The 25108-nt window shown below is 44.9% G+C and overlaps 1 protein-coding gene and 1 long non-coding RNA gene across 4 annotated transcripts in view; one reads left to right on the forward strand and one right to left on the reverse strand.

The window, feature by feature from the left end:
- Nucleotides 1-17991, reverse strand: part of LOC128349628 (uncharacterized) — a 30412-nt gene extending 12421 nt beyond the window's left edge. Inside the window, exon 1 of the long non-coding RNA XR_008318890.1 lies at nucleotides 17855-17991. This is a non-coding gene — a long non-coding RNA (uncharacterized LOC128349628). The remainder of the gene's footprint in view (nucleotides 1-17854) is intronic.
- NRG3 (neuregulin 3) overlaps nucleotides 1-25108 on the forward strand; it is a 1024900-nt gene that overhangs the window by 211021 nt on the left and 788771 nt on the right. The gene's annotated exons all lie outside the window — the stretch shown is intronic.

Consider the following 25108-nt stretch of genomic DNA (forward strand, 5'->3'; position numbering starts at 1 on the left):
TCCAGGATGCTGACTGGTCCACACCAAAGTTTATATTAGATTGACAAGGCGGAGGATCCCCCAGGGCAGGGCTGCTCAACTTCAGCCCTCCTGCAGATGTTGGCCTACAGTTCCCCCAATCCCTGACTATTGGATACTGTGGCTGGGGATTATGGGAGTTGTAGTTTAAAAACACAAAAACTGAGAGACCTTAAAGGCCAAGTTGAAGGCAGATCATCCCGGAGAGAATCTATCTATGTGGTCTCTGGGAGTCAACACCGACTTGGTGGCACTTAACCAATAATCAAAAGTTTTAAAACAGCTGGGGGGCGTAAGCTGAGCAGGCCTGCTCTGGGGGGACTAAAAGGAAGGCTTTGTTATAGTCCTATATGGAACTTGAGATATTAACATCTGTAGATTGGTCTCTCAGGCACTAAGCCTCCTATTATCTGCTTTTTAACATGGGCCACTGTGGGGGGGAGAACATGCTTCAAAGTCCAAAAATAATTATGTGAGAACTGCAGCACCTTGGCACAATAGACATAAGTTTGGGGTGGTATAAAAATGTGTTAAATAAATAAATAAATAAATAACTATTGGAGGACCGTGCTTCATGACCTCTTTTTCAAGGAACATTGGTTGACATCCTGACTAAGTTTGCTTGAGGAAGTCCCATTGAAATTAAAAGGACAAGTTAGGCATGCCTAACTTGTCTTTTTAATTTCAGTGGGACTTCCTCAAGCAAATTTAGTCAAGATGTCTGTCATTATCTTCACAGACGATATGGCAGAAGGGTCTGCTCACCCTCTCAATACTTACAGCCAAAATGTTCCCTACTGATCTGTCTAAGCAAAGGTAGTAGTAGGCCTAGTATAGTAGAAAGTATGGGGAAAGACCTGCTCAAATCCTTTTCAGACATGGTGATGGACCAAACAAAATGGCCAATAACTTATTTTGAAGTGTTTGAGCTAGCAGTGTTGCAGAAGTAACATCTAGTTTTAGTTCTGATCCCTATTGAGTTTTAGGTTGCTTTTGTAATTTAGTTTTTGTTTTTAATTTAGTTGTTGCTTTCCATTGTTTGCTATGGGATATATGGGATATGCTACATGAAAATCCTTTTCAGATTGCTTCTATGATACATTTTCATCCCCAAATGGTGGCTGTTAATTCTTCAGTGGCTCCCATTTATTAGAAAAGTGATTGGCAGAAAGGAGGTAGACAACAGCACGAAGAGTTGCTGGCACTGGCAATTGACAGAGTTAGAGGGCAGGCATCCCCTTGTTATAAAAAGTACTGGTGGTGGAAAGTGGTGCCTGCCTGGGTGAATAGAGGTGAAACTTTCTTTTGAGAAAATGGAAAAGTAAGAAGAAATTCCTATTGGTCAGGGTATTCAGTGCAACCTTTTAATAAAGGTAAATAGGAACATGACATAGTGGCCAGTGTGCTTCTCTCTCCTTTTGATGGACAACAGATGTGTCAGCTAGTCTTCTGACAGCCAGCATCAGTGTGAGGTCACAATGACCACTCTTTCTTCTTTTGGCTGGCAGCATCAGCATGAGGTCACAATGCTCTCTCTCTCTCTCTCTCTCTTTCTCATATTCAGCCAGGCAGAAGAAGTATTGTGTTGGCTGACACTTTCTCTCCTATTGAAGTTGCCTTCAGCAGTATGAGGGCACAGTGGCCACCACCATCTCTTTCATTAAAATGAGAAATAATGTGGGCAGAAATGAAGCAGGCAAATAGAGGGGGATTGTTAGCAGGCAAGTGCTATGACATAACTGCTGCTTAGAGTAAGTACTCCAGGTTGGTCTGGCACAAAAAAGTAGAAATAATGGAGGAACACAGGAACATTGGTACCACCCCAGATATAAAAAGTGACAACTTGCAAAGCGTTCTAGAGCTAGGCACGGTTTGAGAGACAAACTGGCAGGCAGGCTGCAGGAGGGCAGAAAGTGGTGTGATACCTCAGATGTGTTGGGGCTTGCACTATGGTGGCTGGTTGGCACAAGAATATGAGAGAGGAGAAAAGAGAGAGATTGATGGAGGCAAACAGCCTTTGAGCAAGAGTTGTTGTGAGCAGAGAGAAAGTATGTGGGCAGGTATAACAATGCAACCAGGACTTAGTAATATGCCACTGGCAGCTAAGGGAATCCCATCAATGGAATTCTCAGCACACATGTCCCTGTATACACTAAGAGCTCCAAAAATGCTCCAACTGGGAAACACCAAGTTTCATTTGGCAGCGTTTCTTTGTGTGTGTCACACACAGTACTGTCTGAGATGTGTTTGCAACCCCAGGTGGCCAGCAGGTATGCCAGTCATGATAGTTACTCTCCATATCCCTGCCTTATCTCCCTTCACCCTGTCTTAAATTGCTACAGTGTTTTGCATCATAACCTCATGGTGGACAACTGTGTATGTAAAGAAATACTAAAAGTAGATTTTATTTGCAGTCTTTTAACACAATAAATGCCCATCCCTGGTTTGATCAAGTCTATTACTTTTGCTCAGTCAAAGCTTTTTTTTAAAAAAAAAAGATTTATAACAATTGAGAGGATGAGCAGACCGCACTTGCCTCACTTACCTGTATTTGTAAAGAAAATGGCCATGAGAGGAGGAAAAAAGAGCTCAGCTTGACACATCAGGTAAAATAAGTTTTCCTATACTCCTCTTTGCTCCCCACCCCATTTGTTGCAATTGTTTGGATCTCTTTTGTTGTTTGTGGGCATTGCTTCATACCTCCTTTTTTTTTTTTTAAGGGTAGGGGAATGCTATGTGATGTGCAATTTGTTATTTTTCTTGCAGAGACTGCAGAGGCAAGTCTTTTTTCTCCTGAAAAAACTATAGGCCTAGAGGATGTTCTCACAAGCAGCCAAGCCCAGGCTTAGGCAGGCTTAGGCCTGGGCTGGGCTGCCTGTGAGAACTGCCAGGATCCACGTGGATCCCAGCAGTGCCTCGGTGCCAAACCCAGTGCCAAAGCCCGGCTCTTAGCCAAGGTTAAGGGCGCAAATGCACCCTTAGCCTGGCTGCTGGGATTGTGTGTCAGCTTGTGCTGACACAGAGATGGACATCTAGAGTGCCCATCCCCCCGGGGAATCCCCCAGGGCACTGCACTCAGCACACGGTGCACTGTGGGATAACCGGAAGCTGTGATGAGTCCTGGCCTCAGAGCGATCCGCCCTGCTCCTCCCTGCATGGAGCAGCAGGGGCCGTGTGGGAGCACAGAGCACGCTCCCACCCAGCAAAGAATTATCATCTGGGGAGGAAGGCAAGGTCTGTGAAGCCTTCACTCCTCCTGGTCGTGTGAATGGCCCCATTGTATTGTAAAGATACAAATCCTTCTGTACAGAAATACTTGAACAGGCTGTTGTAGAATGTAACCTGCTGACTCGTTAATGCAATGTATTTTACATACTTAGGCCATTCTCTACTTGACTCAAATATTTGCACTAGTAATTAACCGTGGTCTCACAGGATGGCCACAGGCAGAGAGGAATAGGGTTCCCATAACTTGAATAACTGTCTATAAGAGGAGATATAGGAAGCTATCCCTAGTCAAGCAGTGGTGAGAAAAGCTGCACCCATCAGACTTTTCTCCTTTATACAACCGTAAGAGGTGCAGGGGTTCTGTTCTCCTTTGCATGTTTTCCGCTTTCCTTGCCCTAGACCACTCCATAGCTCAGAAAAGTTAGGTTCCATGACTTCAGAATTGTGTTCTTTCTCCCTTTATTCAGCCTTATTGCTGTTGAGTTAGAGATGTGGTCGGGGAAGTTACCTGAGAACAAGAGCAGCGCAACACACCTAAGGAGACTGGCACCCACAGCATAAGTACTCAGTAGAAGGTGGCATGTTAGATTTTCCTTTAGGGCTGGCTCCTTTAATACATGCCCCATTGGCAGAAGTGCACCTAGGTAATTCTGGAGCCTGGATCTAAAGGCCTTTGGAGCCCCCCACCCCCACCCCAAGTTAAGCATCATCTCCCTAAACAAGCACACACAGTATTTTTAACATGTGGGGTCTTGAGGGCACAGACAGCAACTGAACTCACAAGAAATTAAGGATGTAAAATAAGTATATTTACGCAAATATGCATTAGCAGAAACATTTCAACATGCAACTTAACATATTCCCATCCCACATATTTTTTTTTACCCACTCCCCCCTGCTTTTCTCTTGCAGTGTTGCAATAAATGTGGTTGAACAAAAGCTAGGGTTTTTTTTTAGAAAAAATTCTGAAGTATATACTTCCCACAGACCTGCACATACCATGCTTTGCATTGAGAGTCCTGGCACTGAAATTAGCTGAATGCACTATTTTTTACACCATATATATGTCCTCACCATATATCTGTCCTTCCTCCTACAAAGCAGCGCAAATTAAAATGTGTCCACTAATTTCATTGATAGCTCACTTATCTCCTTCAGGCAGGAGGAGGGCTGTAAACTTAAGGACGACTGCAAATCCTTGAGGGTGGGGGCTGCACATTTTTATTGCCCTAGGAAAAGCAGAAGTGTGCCTGAGCTGGGCTGCTGCCTTCTGTTTGCACTCCACTAGTCCCAAGTACCAACAGCTTATCTCTTCTCCACCTCCATCTTTTTCCATTCACCTCCCCAATGCTTGCTCCTTCGATTTCTGGCGACCCTCTCCTCCACCAAGGAAACATCCAGTGTCAGTTTCCAGAGGCATTCACTCTGGATCGAGGGCAGTGGGGTGGGGGAGACACAGAACTCAGACTTCCAGTTGTTGCTTAAACAAGATCCACCTTGGGACAAAGTCAGGAGAGTGAAAGAGTTCCTCCACAGAATTACTTTACTCTCCCCACTTCTCTTTTGGCAAAATTAGTGCTGTGAGAAGGGGGAGGGAGCAGCAGGAGGATTGTTTGAGTATCCCGACAGGCTGGCCAGCTCAGCTGCTGCTTGCAAAAACTAGGCTCAGGGGCATAGCAGGGCTGTAGTGGGCCCAGAGACAAGATTTTAAAATGCACCTCCCCCCTCACTGAAACTCAGCTCGTGAAGTAAATAAACATCATCCTAAATTTATTTTTTAAAAGGTTTTGTAAATTGTGGACGATGCAAGTCATTTAATAGTAACAGAGAAAGACATGCTGTTCTGGTAGCTCCAGGTCTTAACACTCACATCAGTTTCGGAGGATGAATACAACTGAAGGAAGCCCGGGCGGGGGCATAGCTGGGGGAGTCAGTCATGTGACTTTCCTCAGGGGGGGCAAGGCAGTGGGGCCCCCAGACAACTGTCTCCCCTTGCCCTATTATCGTTTTGCCCCTGACTAGGCTACACCCCCCCACAAGTAAACAACAATAAAATTTGGGCATCTGAGATGCCTGTGTGTGTGTGTGTGTGTGTGTGTGTGTGTGAGAGAGAGCACGCGCGCGCACACACACACGGCAGAGGTGGAGAGGACAACTCACAGACACCAAAAGCTTCACTCTTGGTCTTTCCTGCTCTCTCCCTTCCCGTCAAATTTGCTTTCTTCTGTCATGCTGCCACCTCATCCACAGGGAGGAAGGAATGGGGAAAGGAACACACAGGAAAAGGAAGGCAGCCCCATGCAGGCAGGCAGTTCTCTGTCTGGTGGAGAGGTGGCACAGTGGGGAAAGCCAAACGGATAGGAAAACTTGCCTCAGAGAAGTGAGCATTGTGGTGGTAGGTGAGAGCGAGCGAGCTGAGAAGCAGCTGCTTGGCTTGAGTTGACCACAGCTGGCTCCTGCTCATTGCTTCTGCCTTGCGCTCATCTTCCCTCGCCTGAGCCTCATGTGTGTGTGCCGAGCACGGCTCAACGGCAGCATCACAGCTCAAGCACAGCATGAAAGGCTGTGTGGAAGCAGCCATCTCTGTTTTGCAGCCTTTTCACCCGGCTGCTGCTGTGGACGTTGAGACTGGCTGGATCGGGCTGGAGGCGGGCGGGTCAGCAAGCAGCAGCACTACCAGCACCCACTTCCTGGCTGTCACTCATGCGAATTGTGCTGGTGCACTTGGCCTCCCAGCGTAGTGCAAGTGGGGCAGCGGCACCATTTGAAGACCTGTGGGGTACCGGACTTTATCCCCAAAGTCCAGGCCAAAGAACGCCACTGCCCATTGCCACTATTAGTGTGATTTAGTTCAGCTGATGATTTCTCTTGTTGTTGCCATCACCTAGACCCCTTTATTAGTGACCATGAAACAAAAGAAAACATCCCAGAAGTCCTACCACACCTAAATCTATCTGAAATAGACTCTGAGGATAAACCTCAAAAGACCTCTCCTAAAGAGGAGTGCAGGTTGTCAGCTGCTGAACCTAGAACCAACTGTTAAGGTATTCTAGCTAAGGAGTCAAGAAGCCCTGTGGCAGCAGAAACATCACACATTGAATACTATCTGCTGCCCAACAGATCTAATCCAAGAGACAGAACTTGAAACCATCACAGCACAAATCGGAGAATTGCCCCTTTAAATACTGCATATATTCATTTTGTGGGGCTTTGGCATGTATCAGTTCTGCACAAGGTCTGTTTGAGATCAGCTTTTGTTGAAGCAACAAAAACATCTATTTGGGTGCTGGAGCCCCCAGCAGCAAAGCTGTTATTCTTCAGCTCTGATAAGCTTATCACCTTCTCACCTATTTCCTTGCTGTGTCCACTGAGCAAATCTTGAGTGGATCTTCTGAGCACTTTGTTCTGGCTTTGTTTCCTCCACTGCCCAGAGCACCATCTGAGGTCCTGACCTCTACATGCAGGCTTCATCTTCTGCCAGTCGGTGTCAATGCTATATTTCACTTGCCTCTGTCTATACAGAGTAGGCAAAGTGTTCTGCAGTTATTCCCACTGTTTCCAAATTGCCACTCAACACAAGGGAAGTCGGCTTGCAAAGCCATTGGGAATTTTATTTTGCTTCTAGGCAGAGTACAAAGTTATCCCTGTAATCCATTCTTTAAGCTATCTGCACCAAGTAGAAATGCTGTGAGTTTAAGCAATTAAATAGGCTCTTTTATCTGTGTTTTTGTTTGGAGAGTCTCTTGTATCACTTGTTTTTGCTGTTTGAGTTTTATGATAAAAGCTGCCAAGTGGTAGCCAAGAAAGCAAAGCAGTGTTATATAAAATGTGAAATTGCTCTCCTCTCCGCTGAAAGAGGAAGGAACAGCAGAATGTTGAGGAATACTTGTGTTTACCATATCAGGTCTTTTGAATTTTCTAGAATGCAGCTGTAGTTGCTAATTCAGTTTTTTAAAACCACAGTAGGTTGTTTAAACCATCAACTTAAAGCAGTTTAAGGAATGTGATTTAACAGTTTAAGGAATGTGATTTAACATCAACTTAAAGCAGTTTAAGGAATCTATCCACAGTCTGTTTACCAGTTCATAACTCAGCTGGTTCTGCCACTAACCATTAATTGTTTACTAGAATTTTATAATGGTAAATGAAAGTCATGCTTCTAGTAAAATTAAGCGGTTGGAGTTTTGTGTGTGAGGTGGGGGCTGGTTATCCTCAAAAACCAACCGTATAAAGAGTGGACCATATAGTACAAATGAATACAATTCTACAGTATACTTTTTGGACAATGGAAGGAACCAGTTGCATGGTAGATGTCAACCCTGTTGAGCTAAATCAAATGTCAGAGCTTCTGGTTAGCCATTTGTTCAGAGGGAAACACCATAATGGTTTGAGGGAGTGTGATGCTGTTGGATTGTTCAAGGGAAGGTACTATCTCTGGTCAGTGATTGGATGGGAAGCTGCTGCAGGGCTCCATATAAGCTCCCCTGAACTTCATAAACTAAGAGCAGGATGCAGATGTAATGAAAATAAAAAACCATTGCTAACAAAGTCCACAGAAGTGCATTTACTGACAATACTGTATAGTGTGGCTTCTAAAATGAAGCTGATGTACATCCACAGGGGTATATATTCAATAATCGTCTGAAAGTGATTCAGTGGTGACGGACTAAACCGTTTGAACTGTGGCAAGTTCTCTTTTGTTAAGAACTGCCATGTGTTGCTTTCTGTAAAGATCCATATCCTTTTAGATCTGACTTGTATATGGCATAAATGGTTAAAGGGTTTGTGGGGTGGGAGGGATTGGCAGAGACTGGGGTGGTGGTAATGGGGAGATGCATTTTATATATTCAAGGTTTCTTCTTTATTGGATGTCAATTTTTTAAAAAATTTAGATGTATTCTGCACCTCCTCAAACCCTCAGGGGATGTTCATACTTCAGCAAACCTCCATAGACAAGATTTTTACCTGGTGTCCAGACATAGTTTTTTTGGACTTCCTACTTTTCTGCAAGCTCCTCTTCTAGGGCATAAAAGCTACTGAAGCAAAGCTCCTATCTTAACCTTACTCCCTTTTTCTTATGAGGGATGGCAAGATGTGTAAGGAAGATGTGTAATAAACCCAGCAAGGAACATACCCATAAATAACCATTTCCAGTGAACTGTTCAGAATTGAATTAACCCTTTTGTGGAGTCATGTAGCCACAACTAGAAAACAGACACATTGGATTCATTCCATTATCCACATAAGCACTGTGTTTCAGGAAGCCCCGAAGAGTTTGTTGTCTACCTTCCTGCATGCAATAACAATACCATTTGCTGCTCACGGTTTTAAGACTGTTAATCTTATAAGTTTTATAAGATTGTTTACAGCTAGAAGACTGTGAGGTCTTATAAGCTTACCTCCCCCCCCCCCCCCGACAAGAGATGGTTTGTTAGTGGGAGTGCGAACCACGCTCCCAGACAAGTAGCACTCCATTCCTGCAGTGTAGGGATGTGCATGAACCGGTCCAAAGGCCATGCAAGAGGCATGTGAACCAGTTCATGCTGGTGCCGGTTCGAAGTTCGACGCCGGCAGGGGTTCTCCCTTTAAGGGCGGGGGTGGTGGTGTTGCACTTACCCCTCCTGCCGCTTTCCCTCTGCCAGTGCTGTGTTTTTAAAAAAGGTTTTCGGAGTGGCAGCGTTCCTCCCTGCTGCCCCTGCCCCCATTGTTGCCCGGAAATACAGGAAGTATGGGCTGCACGTGTGCCCGCTGTGCACGTTGCATGTCGCGTGTGCATGGTGCGTGCACACGCAACGTGTGATGTGTGTGGCGGGTGTGCATGCGACGGCAGCCAAGCCCATACTTCCTGTATTTCTGGGCAACAATGGGGGCAGGGGCGGCAGGGAGGAACGCTGCCACCCTGGAAACCTTTTTTTTTTAAATGAAGCGTTGACGGGGGGGGGGAAGCGGTGGGAGGGGTAAGTACACCCCCCGCCCTTAAAGGGAGACCCCCGCCGGCATCAAACCATGCCTCCACGGTTCCTTTCACATCACTACTGCAGTGCACAGCTCTGAAGGCCGGGACAATGTGTCTCGGCCTCCGGGGATCCCACAATGCACTGTGTAACACACACGATGTATTGAGGGATAACCAAGGTGCCTGTCTCTGTCTGCAGCTGGGCTGGAAACAGCTCTTGCTCACACATGAGCAGGTAGCCTGGGCTAAGGGAGTGCTCATTCCCTTCACCTTGACTAACACCTGGGCTAAAAAGCTGGGCTAGGCAGCACTGTCCCACCAGGACTGTGTTTGATCCCGGCATTTCTCACATGCAGCCTAAACCAGACTGGGCTTCCCTAGCCTGGGTTAGGCTGTGTGTGAGAAGAGTCTCTGTTCTGTGCACTGTCGAATCAGACTCGGTTCGAAAGGGCTCAGAGCTCTACCAGTAAAGGGAAATCTGGTGAGGATTCCCCTTTACCAGTAAAGTGCAAGGGAGGGCAGGTGGGCATCTAGAATAGAGTGGGCGGGAGGGAAGTAAGAAAGTACCTTAAAAGTGCCACCACCAGTGGCTAGAGGGGGACAGCAGCTCTCTTTCCCCTGAGTGGCCTGGGCTGGTTCAGGCCTCTGCACTGGCCTGGAGGTCACTAAAATGGCATGGTCGTGCAAATGGTCTCTGTGCATGTGTGGAGGCCATTTTAGTGACCTCCACACCTGTGCAGAGGGCCAAATTGGTCCAGGCTACTCAGAGGAAGACCAACGGTGTGGTGGGGGAGCTCTTCATAGGAGTGCCAGGCCACTGCCCCACCCAACGGCCAGTGGCTGCACTTTTAAGATACTTTCTTAGTGCCCTCACTGGATTCCCTTTTACCAGTAGTGTTCTGAGTTGGCTTGGTTTGAACGAGGCCTAGTTCAACTCTGAACCCTTTGCGCTGAGCTGGCTCAATGTCAAGCCTAGCTCAAATAGAGCTGGCTCACACATCCCTAGTATTCAAGAGGCGCTTCACACGATTCATGTGAAGCACCTTACTGGGCTCTGTGGGGAGAGCAGGCTTAGCCCTTTCTCCCCGCAGACAATCATGCGTGCAGCCCTGGGCGGCCAGATCAGCCGCTCACACGACTACCAGCTCCATCATAGAGCTAGTTGGGGCTGCAGGGATCAGGGGCCTCATTCTGGGGAGTTTGGGGCTGCATTCTTGCTGCAACCTCCTGGTCGGGGGTCTACTCGTGTGTTGTCGTGCATCACGGCAGCATACAATCAAAAAAAATGAGGTTAACAGAGAGCTAACTCCGTTAACCTCGTTTTAAGAGGAGGGGAAATTAGGCGGGCTAGCCTCCTTGGAACGGCTAGCCCGCCTAATTGTATCATCACAACAATCACCGGCAATCCCAGTGGTTCCCACAATCAGTAGAAAGCAGGCTAGGCACCCTTAGCCCGCTTTTTACTGATCGTGGGAATAGCTTCAGAGATTATCTAAATTCTGGCTTTTACACAGATAGCCAGTGTGGTTTAATGGGTAGAGTGTTGGCCTAAGACTGGAGAGACCTGAGTGCAAATCCCCGTTCAGCCATGAAACTCACTGGGTGACTCTGGGCCAGTCACGTATCTCTCCGCCTAACCTACCTCATAGGGTTGTTGTAAGGATAAACATAACTATGTACACCACTTTGGGCTCCTTGGAGGAAGAGCGAGATATAAATGTAAATTTTATATATATATGGAAAAATCTGTAGCCAAATAATTGGCTGCTTTATTTAAATAAGTGAAATATCCCACTTATTGCTCCCTTAAGATTTTCATTTCAAAATGCTGCATTGATGTTAGAAAAAACCGTAGGCAGATTTCTCCCTTCTTTATCTCTTTTAAAGGCACATGAGCTTTTTTAGCTTCTGGTCTTAGTAACCCTATGCCTCTTCAGTTTCTTAGCTCACAGTTTTCGATCTTTTTCTTTGGTTCTTTTTGCCTTCTCACTTTTTTTCTAGCCCAGGGTACAAGAGAATGCATGTTGGGATGATACAGTTCCCAGCAGATACAATAAGGAAGGGGTCATGCTGAGAGTGTGTCTATTAAGGACATCCTCCGTGGTTGTCCTGATGCCCTTCTTATGTGTCTCTTAATTGCACACGCTCCAAGTACTTCTAGTATGTGGAATGCATGTTTAGGGGACATTCAGATGAACAGCCCCGCTCCCTAGGAAAGCATCAGCACATCTGTGGAGGACAGCTAATGGGCGTGCTCATGGCTCATCCCCTTCCTGATTACGTGCCTGGAGATGTATAAACCAAACTAGCCCTAATAGCTAGTGCAAAAATCTAGGATTATTTTACCATTTTTTCTTACCTTGGTCCATCTAGCTCAGTATACAGCTAGCAGTGGCTTCTCCAAGGTTGCAGGCAGGAGTGTCTCTCAGTCCTATCTTGGAAAAGCCAGGGAGGGAACTTGGAACCTTCTGCATGAAAGCATGCAGGTTTGCAGAGCAGCCCCCCAGCCCACGGGGATTATCTTACAGTGCTCACACATGTAGTCTCCCATTCTAATGCAAACCAGGGTGAACCCTGCTTAGCAAAGGGGAGAATCTGTGCTTTGCTACAAAAGACCAGATCTCCTCCGTTGAGAAATTAAGGGACCTTGGATTAGACATATATCTGGATTAAACATGACAAACAAAATTCACAAGACTTTTGAAAAATTCCCTTCAAGCACCTCTAAAATTGTTCTGTGGCACTGGCTGGGTCCAGACACTTTGTGAAACCTCTCAATGAGGTTTTGAAAGGATATGATGATGATCACTTTTTCCAAGGTTCAGACGTCATGTTCATCCTTAAATGAAGTGGCACAAAGCTCAGGGGCTAGGCCTTTGCAGCTGGATAGGTCCGATTAAGTTGCCAGCTCCTCAGAATTTCTGGAAAGTGCCTGGATTTTAAGTAAGTCACCCGGATTGCTTAGCCTGCCCAGATCTATAGCTTTCATTAACCCCCCCCCCAACCAAGCTCTAGCCCTTATAGAAATGGAGTTATGGAGCAAAACCTGTGGCCACTATTCTGCTCAACTGGTGGACTTTGAATAAGGCAGGTAAAGCACAGGAGGCTGGCTGGGAGAGATCAGCAATAGGTAATCCGCAGAGGAATGTTGCCTTTGTTCTTTTTTTATCAGCAGGGGCAGTTGAGAGGATATCTTGATTTTGATGTAAATTAGTGGCTATCTGTTTCTTGTAATGTTTAAGGTTTGGGGCTTTATAGTGCAATCCATTCTGTGCATGCCTACTTAGAAGTAAGTACCATAGGTTTCAATCAGATCTTCCCCAAAGTATAAGTGTGTATAGGATTGCAGCCATAACTGAAAAGCTCAGTGTATTTTATGTTCTATTGCGGCTATTAATATTTCAGTGTAGTCTTCATTCATTTTCTATAGATATTATTTTATTATTATTTTGTGTGTGTTTTAATTTTGCTTTAAGCCACCATGCATTCTCCCTGCCCCCTGCTCTTTTCCAGCCTATAATAGTATCCTAAATCAAAAGGAGTCATTTTGGAGTTCTATTTTAAGTTCTTATATCAGGATGTAAATGGTAACCATGGCAAGGCTCAAGCATGAAAGCCTTAATCCCTAGTGCCAGTTTTGTAGGGTCAATTGTACAATTTACTGGTGATGAAAATGCACTTTTCACAGCTCCTCAGCATGAGCTTTGATTTGGTATCTTCACCAGTCTTACCTGGTATCTTTACCTTCACCAATAAATAACATATTTAAATTAGCATGTTCAAATCAATCAATAATATATTTATCCACCAATAAATTCCATATTCAGGTGTTGGAAAATGGGGTGGCCTGCAGTTGGTGAGGAATCCATGACAGTGCTACACACAGCTTATTAGACAAGGTTAAAAACTGAACTTGTTTATTAGAAAGTGTTGGAATATAAAGTCTGGGTGTTTAATGCTTAGGTAGATGGTCAGGTAAAGAGATTCTCCCTTACTATTGGTGGGCAATACATTCTGCAGAGCAAATGCAAGTTGTCTGTAGTGCATCAACTAATTTACATAATCTGCACATTTGGAGGCTAATTTGCATAATTAGGTGGCCTAGATTTGGAGAGCTTAAATATGGCAACCTTAGGTCCGATGGGCATATCAGATTGATAGTAGCCATATCATTACTGTTGGCAGTAATCCCTCAGCCAATAGGAGAGGGCCCCCAAGTTTCAGAACTCTGATTGCCATCTCTTATCAGCACAGAATTAAACATATTTTTGATAGGCCTTTTGGAAATCCTCCCCACACACTTAAGCCCTTAAAAAAAAAAAGTAAAGATGCACTGCCGCTGTTGTTGGTCACTACTGGCCACCGGAGGCCTCCATTGCTGGCTCTGCTGCTTCTGTCAGCCATCGTCCACCACTCCTCCAGACCATGTCACCCCTCTAGCGCTGGCCCTATTGCTTCTGGCTCAATGGCTGCTTTCCCTGGCCATGCCACCAGGCTTCAATTGCAGGCCTCCAGCTTGCTGCTGCCCCAGATTGCTATTCCCTGTGCTGGCAGACCTCCAGCGCTGCTGCTGCTTTGGCGCTGCCCAAGGCCTTTCTGTTTACCAAGTGGGAGTGTGCGAAGAAAAAGGGCTTGTCTTTGTAGAAATACCTAGGAGACACGGAGCATTGTGGAGTTTGTAGTTCCTCTAAGGGATGCCCTTTGAGAAGCAGTGGGGCCAGCAATGGAGGCCTCCCAGGGCAGGTAGTGACCTGGAGTGGTGGCAGTGAGCCTTGAAATGTTAAAGGGGGAGGATTTCCAATTGGATTATCAGTTAAATATTGGGTCCATTCTGACCCAATACGGATTCTGATGGTGTTAGGGAGGCCATATTGGTCTCCCCGATATTCTTCCCAACCAATTCAGAATGGACCTGATATTTTTGGCAGTTCACAGCCCTGTTAGTGACACAAAATTCAGGTAAAGGTTTTGAGGGGATTCCCTGACTTCAGGATTCATAGTTAACAGAGCTGCTAAGAAACACAGTTGCATACTCACAAGTTTTTTCTCTTTATTTACAACAGTCTCAGTCTTTAGATACACACCCCTGGGGGAAAAAACATAGTTCCAATTTTGCCTTTGGAGGAGACTTTGAGGTTGTCTTTTTACTTTTTTTTTTTTAAAAATGAAAGTTTCAAGTTGTTGTTCTTGAGGTTTCAGTCTCCTTCTCCAGAAGAACTCTCACAAGTAACATCCCCCAGGGGAGTATGTGTGTATAGAGAATGGATGAATTTGGCTCTAGTGCACAATAAGCATAAATATATATGCCTGCATGGACACTAAGGCACCATGTCATGCATGACCTGCCATTTGACATGCGACAGCTGATGAACTGGGCAATTGTGTAATTTGTGGAGGGTGGGGGATCAGCTCCAGTGGCAAGCCTTGCTGTACAAGTAGCGGTATTCCAAATACACAAATGCATCCCTATATTTATCTGTGAAAAGTTACTCTGAAGGAATGTGTTCGGTGACAGCTGAGCTTCAGGAGGTCCTTTTCAAGCTGCTTTTCAAGTAGCCACTGTCCAGAGGCCTGCAGTTATCTGCAAATGTAACCAATCACTTCATAGGCATTTGGTATCTGTTGTGATGTATCGGACACCGAGGGAGAGGAAGTAGTATTTTGTCTTTGATAAGTGAATGAACATGCTTTGGCATCATTGGCTTGAAATAAGCTCCAAGAGTAGAAGTAGTGCAAAGTAGTTAGCACATTATCCACTAAGCACATGATGATACACAAAGTATTAAAGGTGCTTGATAGTAAATCAGTGTTTATAGGGTAACAAACTTAGTACATGGTTATTGTTCCCAAGGCAAGTGATATTGCTTCCTTTCAGATCTAGTGACTGCATTTGTCAAAGGCTATTTACTTGTTCAGCTGTGGAACAGCATTGCTGTCAACAAAGGAGGGAATTGCTTGTTTTCCATGGGGGAATTGGTAATGCAATTTCATTGTGTACTTAGATAGGCAGATGAATGACTGCGGGTGACCAGCTCAGGCTGCAGAACCATTTAGTGACCACCAAATGAGGCCCCTTGTCCTTGAATCTTTTCTTTATTTTAGACTCCATTTTGTCCTTTAGATGAAGATTATGTCCTTGTTGTCCGTGACCCCCAAGCTCTGTTCTTCCCCAAGTAGGGGGAACTTACCATGTGCTTGACTCCCCTTCCTCATTCTTTCAGTCCCACACAAGCAGCAAAACTAGAAAAGTAGTATTAATTATTATAGGTGGTGAATAGCATCTGAAGTATGCAGGGGGGAAACCCTTACACATCAAAGGGGGAGAGTTTTCACTGTTCTGAGAACTCTTATTGAAAAGATGTTCTCTTCATATGATGAGAGATTTCAGTCTCTTCTTTCTGGCTTGGTACTGGCATGTTAACTTGCAATATTTTCTTCTTGCAATCTTGTGTCTCTCTTAAATGTTGTTCTTGCCTTGTTATGGATGTACAGTATTTTGCCACATCTCCAACCTTGCATACATACCAGCCCCACTTGCAGAAGAATCTAATTCCCTTAGCACCAAAGACAGTCATTCTCACTCTGGTCCTGAAAGATGTGAGTCTTTCCACAGGGTCCTGGTTTGCTCTTAATTAAGGCCTCTTTTATTTTAGGAATACAGTACTCAGACTGTGTACTGTTGCTGAGAAGAAGCCATTCTTGTCAAAAAATATTTTAAAAGTCAGGTTTCTGATGTCTATGTGAGTAACTTTTTTTTTTTTAAGAGATGGTAATGTCGAGTCCCAGAGACGGAATAGTGAACCAGGAAATTCCTCTTTCACATCTTGCCTCTGCTAGGATTTAAGTAGGTGGTGTTAGGCAAGCCACTATCTCAGCACCCCCATCTGAAATATGGGAATAAAATAGTGACCTAAAAAGACAGGTCAAGGATGATTGAGACAATATATGTATATTGCACTATTGTGACACTCTAAAGTGTTGTATACATGCCAAGCATTATTAAGTGTTGAACCACTGCTGTCCATTTCAGGAAAACATTATCAGGAGAAAAGATGACTATCAATTATGCCGGCACACTAGTGCCTTTATAAAGGTGAGGACAAAAACCAGTCTGTTTCCCCATGTAAATTTGCCTAAATATTTTCACATTCTATCAGTCATAGCTTCTGTGCTGCGCATCCAATTTTATTTAAAGTTGCCACACATGAACTCGGTAACAAGCACTTTCCAATCTTCAAGTTTGGTTAAGATTGGTCAGAAACCAACTGGGTATAGGAATTTCTCCCTTGTAAGCAACTGGACGTGGCAGCAATTTTACGTCCCTTTCTTCATTTATTTATTCTTGACTACTCTTTATAGTCAAAATTTCAGGTATCTCATATACTACATCTCATTTTTCTGAAATGATTTGCCCCATATTTCTGGAGTTACTGGGCTTTGAAGTCCCCATTGTTAATTCCATCCAACTATGGCAGAACTATTGCAGTGCATGGCTTATATATAAATGTTAAACTTCCTTGTGTTCCTGTTCTGCCCACAACAAAAATGGCTGCTGATTTTCTGCCTAGCTAAGTGAAAGAAGCATGCCCATTCTCTTCCTCCTCTTTCTTGGCAGCAAACTGCCTGAGTCTTAAGTCATGTTCAGTCGGTGGCCGGGATGGTGGATAGTGTAGGATGAGAAATATTGTGGCTGAGTTCCTGAGAAAAGGACATGACAGACAGCTGCTGAGGATAAGAAAACACACCACAATATGTACACGGCACTGCAATGATGTTGCCTCTCCCAGCCACCAGCAGATGGACCAGTGAGTGAGGGGATATAAAATATAAATTTTCCAGAGGCCTCTTTCAGCTAATACTTCATCACTATTCTTTCACCCCACACATGACTTTTCTTTTCTTTTTTCTTTTTTGCAATAAGGTTACATTATAAAGACATGATCAAGGATGATATTAATACATGTAAATATAACTAAAAAAGAAAGGGGTGGTGGTCCCTTAACACAGATTAACATGACCGGATAAAAATAGTGGTTACCCAGTTGCAAGGAACAGGTATGTAGGAAAATACAAAGGTACAATTAAAACCTACGAAGTATTTTGCAATGCCCTGGCTGGATAGGCATGGGTTAGTGTTTCTTAGCTTAATTACATTGCAGATAAACAATAATAGAACAGTTTCAGGGATATACAAAGTGCACACAAAAGAAGCAGAAAGTCTAATGCAAAATTCACAAGAGGAGAGCTGGTCTTTAAGAGCTCTCTTTAAGAGAGGAGAGCAGGTCTTGTGGTAGCAAGCATGACTTGTCCCCTTAGCTAAGCAGGGTCCACCCTGGTTGCATATGAAAGGGAGACTAGAAGTGTGAGCTATTTGTAAGATATTCCCCTTAAGGGATGGAGCTGATCTGGGAAGAGCAGAAGGTTCCAAGTTCCCTTCTTGGCATCTCCAAGATAGGGCTGAGGGAGATTCCTGCCTGCAACCTTGGAGAAGCTGCTGCCAGTCTGTGTAGACATTTCTGAGCTAGATGGACCAATGGCCTGACTCAGTATGTGGCAGTTTCCTATGTTCCTATGTAAAATCTAACTAAACAAACTTTCTCTAGAGTAAACTTCCCAAAGCCAAAACCCTGGCTTCCTTTGTCTTGAACTCACCAAATCCTGGATATGAATTCAAGCTGCCTCCCTCCTGGCTTCCCAGGACCTGCAGAGGGGACATTCTCTTATAGCCAGTTCTCATGGCCACATGTCCTCCTCTCTGTACTCCCAGCCTGCTTCTTTTAACAAAGAGCCTCTCCTTCCTCTCAATGGCTCTCTAGGTCCCACCCACCTGCTGTGCTGATTGGCTGAGCTCTGGAGTCTACCAGCCAGTCAGGAAAGGGTTCACTTATCACTTCTGGTTAACTCTTTAGGGGAGGTCTGGCTGGTCACTACAGTGAGGTTCTGTGTGAGCAACAAATAATTACTGAAGGTGTCATTACATATTGGGATAAGCTTATTTCTGGTGAGGTAAAATTGGCAATTATGTTCATTATTCGTATGCATATTATAGTAAGAAAAGGAGAGACATAGAGCCCCTAGGGATGACTGTGTTCTTTTTTGCTGAAATGCTTTGCTCAGTGGACATGACTTTGTCCTCTGGAGAACTGGGTTCAAAAATTCTTTCTGCTACTCTGCCATCAGAGTGGGAGGCTAAGTGGGCAATGTACACTGAAGCCAGACAGAAATATCCAAGAGTTCTTAACACATTCAAATTAATAATTCACATCAACTATCAAATATGTAACCTAACACTGAAATCTGTTTCTTTGCCAGATGATTTAAAGGTAGCCAACATAATACTAATTTCTCTTTATTTTTATTTCTAAAAAAAGATTGGGGCAAGAGGAAACTAGGAAATTATTTCCTAGCATAGTGTGCCATCCAGGTAGATAGGCTGAAAGAGCAATTAAAGGTATTCCCTACACTGAAGAGTAATGGCTGTGTCTTCTGCAAAGGGAGGTCATACATCACTGGCTTCTTGGAAATCTCTGAAGATGTCAACGAATATGTAAATGGTAGCAATTCCTCACGAAATGCATAATTTTGTGGCACTGGCATAAGATGTGGTAAAGGTTACAAGCTTAAATGGCTTTCAAAGAATATTAGACAAATTCATGGAAGATAGGTGTCAACAGCAATTATCCTTCATAGCGAACTGGTTCAGTGTAGTGTGCTTCTGGATACTTTATTATTATTTTTACAGTGGACAGGGAGAAATTGTGTGGGAGTCCCTCTAGGATACTTTTAAAGCTGTACCTGTAACCAAGCCCTAATTATTCAGGATGGTGTAATCAGGCTCAGGGCAAGCCCCACCCCCAACAAATCCTGAGATGACTTGGTGAGCTATTGCCTCTTGTTGCATGCTGTGCTGTGTACTTCATACTGTACACCCCTCTCTTCAGTAATTCCCACCCAACCACACCCAATCTCCCATCCCCTAACCCACCCCCATGGCACACAGAACACATCACACACCACACCCTTACCCTTTGATCTCCTTCACCTGTCTTCCTGCCCAATCTTACCCTGAACCCTGCAATGTTCATTAGTTCTCCCACCCACCCACCACCACCACAGCATGTCGAGTGTGCCATGTCATGCAATACCCCTCCTTGCATTGACTCTCACTCCTCTATAGCTCCTATTCCCCAGAGATGGTGGTGGCAATAGCCACCATTAGTCCTGCTGCTGCTACTTCTCCCACCCTGTTATTTTGAAAGGGCAGAGGGTGGGACATGAAGTAAAAGGAAGTGTGGACATTGCACACTTCCTATTCCTCCATTCCTTGCCTCCTGAAAAGACAGGGTGAGGTGACAGGGCCCCCGGCAAGCAAACATGCTCTGCTCTCCCTGCCACCCCTGAGCCTAGACTGTGAGACCGGTTGCAGGAGTAGCTGCAGAGGCAGAGTTGGCACAGGGCTTAAGGTAGGGTGGTGGTATTGGTCTGCCGTGGCCTGGGTGGCGGGGCTTACTCTACCACAACTCAGTCCACCATCTGGAGAGATCACAGTGTCATGATGCAGTGTCAGTTCCTGGTGCATCCGAGGAACCAAAATGGAGCCAGCAGCTTGTAGAGGAGTTGGCTGATGCAGGAAAAGGGGCACTCCTGAGTGCTGCTGCCACAGCCTTCACAGACAGCAGCATTTTGCAAAGTTTAAGCAGGAAAATCATCATCATTCAGCTTAAAGTCTGGCACTACTAGGGCTGCCATATTCAAGCTCTTGAAATCCAGGCATCCTAATTTGCCTATTGTGTAATTAGTTTGCAGATAATTTGCATAATATGCAAATTACCTGGTGCACCATCCACTTGCCTTGTATCTGCTCTGGAGATCGACCAATATAGTTGGGGAAGATCTTTTTACCTGACCATTTCATGCAGCATTAGACACCCAGACTTTATATCCCAACCCTTTCTAATATACATGTTCAGTTTTTAACCTTGTGTGATTAGCTGTTTGCTGTGCTGTCATGAATTCTGCACCAACTGCAGATGACTACCCCAATCCATTTTCCAACGCCTGAAAGTGCTGTTTATTCGTGAAGTTACCTAATCAAAGCTCATGCTGAGGAGCAGTGCTAAGTGCATTTTTGTCACCACTAGATTCTACAGTTGGCCTTACAAAACTGGCACTAGGGATTGAGGTTTTCAGTATTCTTCAGCTTTGTCACCCTTTACATCCTGAGATCAGCACATAAAATGTAATACCGGAATGACTCATTTTGATTTAGAATATACTAGTATAGTCTGAAAGGGAGCAGGGAGAATTCATAGTGGCTTAAAGCAAATTAAAAATACAAAAAAAATCTGTAGAAAATAAATGAAGATACACTAAGAGGTTCTTCTCACGACCAGTGAGATGGGATTTGTGGGGAGAGCGGGCTAAGCCCGCTCTCCCTGCAGACAAGCAGTCAGTCAGCTGAACCGGCTGCCCACACGTCTGCCAGCTCAGTTATGGAGCTGTTGGGAGCTGGGGGGATCGGGGGCCGCACGGCCCCCGGAAGCTCCAGCATGCCCTATGTGAGCATGTAGGTCATGCTGGAGAGACCCCTGAGCCGGGAGGCTGCTTTTAAGTCTCCTGGTCGGGGGTCTACTCGTGAGTTGCCGGGGCGTGGAGCCGCACCACAGCAACTCACGATCATAGAGCCCAGGTTAGCAGAGCACTCGCTCTACTAACTTGGGCTTAGGGGAGGGTTACTTAAGCGGGTTAACCGCTTGGAGGCCACTGGGCTTGCCTGCGAGCCTGGTGGTTCTAATGGTCAGACGAAATCGGGCCAGGGTCCCCTAGCCCGATTTCGCCTAATCGTGGGAATAGCGTCTAAGTTTGACATATTGATAGCATCAATAGTACAAAAAAAATACAATGAGCTTTTTCAGTTAAGGGCACAATCCTATGCACACTTACTTGGGAGAAAGTCAATTGAAATCAGTGGTACTTACTTCTGTGTAGGCATGCATAGGATTACATTACAAAGCTAAAAACCTTACAAATTACAATACACAGGAGGACAAGCTATCATCTCAGTTGTTTCCAGCGATCTCCTACTGAAAACACACACAAAGGCAACATTCCTCAGGGGGCTTGTGGGGCTTCAGCCAGTCTCCTGTGCCTTTCCTGCCTTTTTCTAAGTCCAATGTCTGAGCAGAATAGTGCTTGCACATTGTGCTCCAGGTATCAGCTTCTACAAGGGCTAGAGCATAGGTCTGGTTTTGTTTTTTAAAGGAAGAATGAAAGCTGGGAATCTGGGCTAGCTAATTGTCTAAATGGATAGCATGTGACATACCTTAAATCTGTGAAATACCCAGAAATTTGGAGAGGATGGCAACCCTACTCTGCACCATATTGATATTTAGAAAGCATATTGTGGGTTCCTCCATGAAAATGCAGAATTTCCTTTCACTCCCCTTATCTCTCCCCTGAATACTGGTGGTGAAAAGAGGAGGTTTGATTTGGGACAACATTATATTTTGTTTCCTTTCTGAGGTCCAAACTGCATATTACACACACTTACATTTCCTTCGATCTTTTCTTATTTTTCACTGAAAGGCAGCCTCTCGGGCTTCAGCAGGGAGCAAAAGAGTGTTAGAGGAGATGTCTTTCTCTCCATGAGGAAAATGGTATGGAGGGTTATATACCCTCACCGCCCGCCCCACACTTGCAAGGTTGGGGACAGCAGCTTTTGGGTACAATTTGGAAAGGGGAATGGCAGGAAAGGGAAGGATTAAGCCACTCCAGCCTCCTGCTCCCTTTTGAAGCCTCAACAGGTCTTCTTCAATTCAAAAAAACAATCCTTTGGGATACAGAAACACACATTTCTATATAGTCTGGCCCTATCCACTATCTTTGCAAAGAAACTTTGGGTTTCTTTGCCCGCATATATTCAGTGTGGCTAAGCTTCACATGCCTTCTTATCCTATTTCGAATTGCAGCCTATGGATAACTTACATTGCTCCTATTCCCCCAGATCTAATGATTTACCATGGAAACCTAGATATTATCTTCTTATGTAGGGTTTTGATAATTTAAGTATTCTATGAATGATTCATCTTCCAGAGACAATTGTAGCAATTAATTCTTTGCAGGGAAATGGCAATTGAAAATGTAGCAAGTCTTTCTGACTGAAGAGGAAATTGTCCCTCAAGCACACACATAATTTCAAGGGTTGAGGAAAAGTAGGGTAAGAAAATCATCATCAAGTCTTCATACTTTTTGCTGCAGGCCTGAAGTGTCTGGGTTTAAGGAGGGATTATGGATTTGTTTACTGATCTGTCACAGAGCTGTGTTTGCATTTGTACACAAGAGAAACTAAAGTTGCAGCTAGATATTAGGGGGGAGAGGTAGCTGATGCTCCACACAGCAGCTCTGCATTTCTTTCTCCTCCTATTTCCCTTTCACCCATAATGTCTTGTAATACAAAATGAAAGGCCCAACATATCACCACACTGGCTGCCACCTAAGGTGGCAAGGAATCCTACAGCATGCTGAACTCATATCATGCCATGCATTTTGTATTACTTTTCTAGACTAGATGCTTACTAGACACTGCTGGGGCAGCAGCATGAGCAGGAGGAGAGGCAGGCTGTTTGTTTCAGTAGGAGCCGTATGTCTCCCATAGCATCTAGTTCTGAGCTCATATTGCCTTTTCAGCTTCAGCCATCAGCATGGTGCTAATGTTAAGAAATCATCGGCGACCAGCTATAAAACAGTGGTTCTTAGATGATGGAGGAGCCCTTCCTTGGAGGCATGGGGTACTTCAAGAGCAGGTGCAACATTCCAGAGAAGTATAAGATCTAAAGGCAGGGGGCCCTTTCTCCTCCTAGGAGCCTGGATGGGTTGAATGCTCCCTGGGATGAGGACCCAGACTTGTCCACCTTGGGCAACTGTATCTTTAGTGCCCCCATCATTCCAACTTGATTTAGGAAGGAGGAGTCACTGGAAGAATTTTTGGTTTGTGTTAGTGCTAGTTCCTCATGTGTTGTTCTAAGACAGAATAAAGGATGTTCTGTTCCTCTTCAAATACCAGATATGGAATATGGATTAGGACTATATTCTACAGATATTTGCATGCAGCTGCATGTAAGCATCCCCTATGTTCATCTGCGGAACAGATTGTTGGTTTGGGGTGGAAGTGTGCGCAACACTGGTTATGCCAGTTCGGTTTGAATCTGGACCAGATTCAAAATAACCCAGCTCAGTTTTGGCTCCAGTCAAACTGGACCCAGCCCAGTTTGACCGTCGAACTGCTTTGAACTGTTTCAGAGCTCTGCTGATAAAGGGGGATCCAATGAGGATTCCTCTTTACCAGTAAAGGAGTAGGGGAGCTTCCCTAAACCTAGAGGGGGCAGGAAGGGAGTCAGTTAGTACTTACAAGTTCTAATGATGGGGGGGGGCAGCAAGGGTAGCAGCCTTTCCCCTCCACCCCCATCATCACCAATTCCCCTTTACTAGTAGAGATCCAAACCAGCTCAGTTTAAACCAGATCCAGTTTGATTCGAACTTGGACTGCCAGAGGCCAGTCCGGTTCAACCCCAAACCTGTCTAGCTGATCTGGTTCAATTGAGCCCGGCTTAAATCAAGCCGACTCACACACCCCTAGTTTGGGGTCAGGAGAGGTGACAAGGTAAAGGAAGTCCAGAAGGGAATCCCTAAGCTGAAAAAACTTGGAAAACACTGTTATAAAGTGTAAACTGTTAAAAAAATTGTCCACTAGTATACAGAACTAATATTGTGAGTTTGGTGTAATTACTCATATTGCAACATGCCTATCATGTCTTGCAGGGCCAGGCAGTATGAAGACTCACCAGAGGAGCTAGGCAGAAGTCGAGGTCAGATTACAAGCCAAGGTCGGAAGTCGGGAAGTCAGGTCCACACAGGAGGAATGGGAAATCTGGTCTAGTCAAGTTCAGGAGCCAGGAGATCAGGTCTACACAAGAGCAGGGCAAGGAACAGACTACAAGCTGGGGCAACAATGTTGCTGCAGCAAGGACCTGATCTGGAGTGTGGCAGTCTTAAAGTGGCCGCACCTTATTCCTCAGTCTCTGGTGGCGGTGCACCGGAGGCATGGCTTCAGCTTCTTCCTCTGAGCTGGAGGAGGAAGAAGAGAGCAAGGGAGGGAAGTTCCAGAGGCACAGGGTCCCCCAAGTTCTAGAGCAGGGGGCTCTCATGTCCCACTTCTTCGGCCAGGTCTTCAGCATCTTTCTCAGGGAGTCAGGCTCAGGGATTATGACAATGCCATTCTGAAAAATAACAGTAATGCAATTTTAATGTTGGTTCTTAAAAGGCATAAATTATTAGGATCACTTTCTTACCAAATCCCTTTTGAAAAGCACAGATTTTGTGCATGAGTTTACCGTAGCAGCTATAGATCTGCACAGTGGGAAAGGACTGTAGCCCAGTAGAAGAGCATCTGCTTTGCATGCAGGAGGTCTCAGATTGAATCTCCAGCATCTCCAGGTAGGGCTGGAAATATTCCTGTCCGAAACCTTGTAGAACCGCTACCAGTCAGAGCACTGAGTACTGAACTAGATGGACCAAGGGTCTGACTTGGTATAAAGCACTTTTGATGCCCCATAGAGTGCACACTTTGTATGCACAGGTCTCAGTTTCCGTCCTCAGTATCTTCAGTTAAAAGGGATCTCAGGGCACAAAAGATGTAGAAAGATGTGTGACCTGCAGGAGCTCTCCAAGGTCTCTCCAAGGTCTGTTCTCCAAGAACAGACAATACTGAGCTAGATGTACTAGTAGTCTGACAAAGTATAAGCAGCTTCATAAATTCAAAATGTGGTGGATTTTGCCTCAAGTCAGTTAAATATATATTTATAGTTTTCATGTTTCTTCCAAACAGTGTGCAAAAATAAAATCCCTCCT

This window comes from Hemicordylus capensis, chromosome 3 (genome assembly GCF_027244095.1).
Source record: "Hemicordylus capensis ecotype Gifberg chromosome 3, rHemCap1.1.pri, whole genome shotgun sequence".
Taxonomy (NCBI): Eukaryota; Metazoa; Chordata; class Lepidosauria; order Squamata; family Cordylidae; genus Hemicordylus; species Hemicordylus capensis.